At 40.6% G+C, this 1,410-nt stretch overlaps 1 non-coding gene across 1 annotated transcript; it reads left to right on the top strand.

The window, feature by feature from the left end:
• The first annotated feature begins 731 nt into the window (after positions 1-731).
• LOC121205617 (small nucleolar RNA R71) lies at positions 732-838 on the top strand. The gene has a single exon (XR_005900693.1). It is a non-coding gene; the product is annotated as a small nucleolar RNA R71 (small nucleolar RNA).
• Positions 839-1,410: the final 572 nt, after the last annotated feature.

Here is a 1,410-nt window from a genome sequence, read left to right as displayed (position 1 = left end):
TCCTCGGATTCTCCGTATCACTAGGTAAAGCACCTTGTGGTCTGTTCCTGAGTTCAGTAGCCAGCTGGCCCACTTGATTTTCCAAATTCCTTAGAGTGGCATCATTTTTTGCCATGTATGCCATCAATAAATTCTCTAAGCTATTGGATGATTCGGCCTGAGCTGGTTTCTGAACTTGTTGAGAAAAACTAGGCGACTGAGTCAATCTAGGTTGACCGTAGTTGTTACTGGTTCCAGCCCTTTGTTTGCTCTAGGAAAAATTCGAGTGGTTTCACCACGATGGGTTATAGAAGTTGGATTACAGTCCTTGCCTTCCTCAGTTTTGGTTTTGGTTACCCATGAAATATACGAATTCAGGGTTTGATGGACATTCTTCGAACAAATGTCCCTCCCCACAATAAACACAAGCTATACTCTCAAATTGGTGAGGTGGTTAGGCTGTAAAACTGTTAGACCCATTAGTGGTAAGATTCTTAAGCATTAAGAATATTGAAGATACCTGAGATGCAAGTGAAGTGAGAGCGTCCACTTCATGTATTCCAGCGACTCGTCTTCCTGATGCGGCTCGATTGGTTTGCCATTGATAATTGTTACTGGTGATCCTCTCGATGATTTCCTAAGCCTTATTATAGGACTTAAAAAGGAGAGCACTGTTAGTAGAAGCTTCCACTACCATCCTCGTGTGAGCATTAAGACCATTATAAAATGTCTCAATTTGGATGCAATGTGGGATTCCATGATGAGGGCATTTCCGTAATAGCTCTTTGTATTGTTCCCATGCCTCATACAAGGACTCATCATCTATTTGTTGGAAAGCAATGATCTCGTTCCTCAACTTAACATTCTTACTAGGAAGGAAATACTTTATAAGGAATCTTTTGTCTAACTCTTGCCATGTAGAAATTGAGTTTGGTGGCAATGAATTCAACCAGGCTCGAGCTCTGTCCCTTAGTGAGTACGGGAACAGCTTCAATCACCATGCATCTTTGGAAACTCCAGCTAATTTGAAAGAGTCACTCACCTCCATAAATAGTCTTAAATGAAGATGAGGATCTTCTATAGGCATTCCACTGAATTCGCCCACTGTTTGAAGCATTTGGAACATGACTGCTTCAGCTCAAATTGTTGTGCCTCGATTTCGGGTCTCCTAATACCCAGATTAATATCATTAAAAACAGGCACTGCATACTGTCTCAAGGCTCTATCCCTATCATCAGCAATAAGGATAGGATTTTGAGCAAGGTTTGCTCCATTTCCTTGATTCATATTCTCAAAATTCATTCATTCAGTCCTTCTTTGGTTAACTTGTCTTCATCGCTGTCGAAAAGTTCGTTCAATCTTAGGGTCTATAGGGAGTAGGTCATTAATTCGGTTAATACTCATAAACACCTGAAATAATCACAGAAAAAT

This window comes from Gossypium hirsutum, chromosome A08 (genome assembly GCF_007990345.1).
Source record: "Gossypium hirsutum isolate 1008001.06 chromosome A08, Gossypium_hirsutum_v2.1, whole genome shotgun sequence".
In the NCBI taxonomy this organism is placed as follows: domain Eukaryota; kingdom Viridiplantae; phylum Streptophyta; class Magnoliopsida; order Malvales; family Malvaceae; genus Gossypium; species Gossypium hirsutum.
Note: the sequence above shows the minus strand (reverse complement) of the source record. Positions and strands in the feature narration are given on the sequence as shown.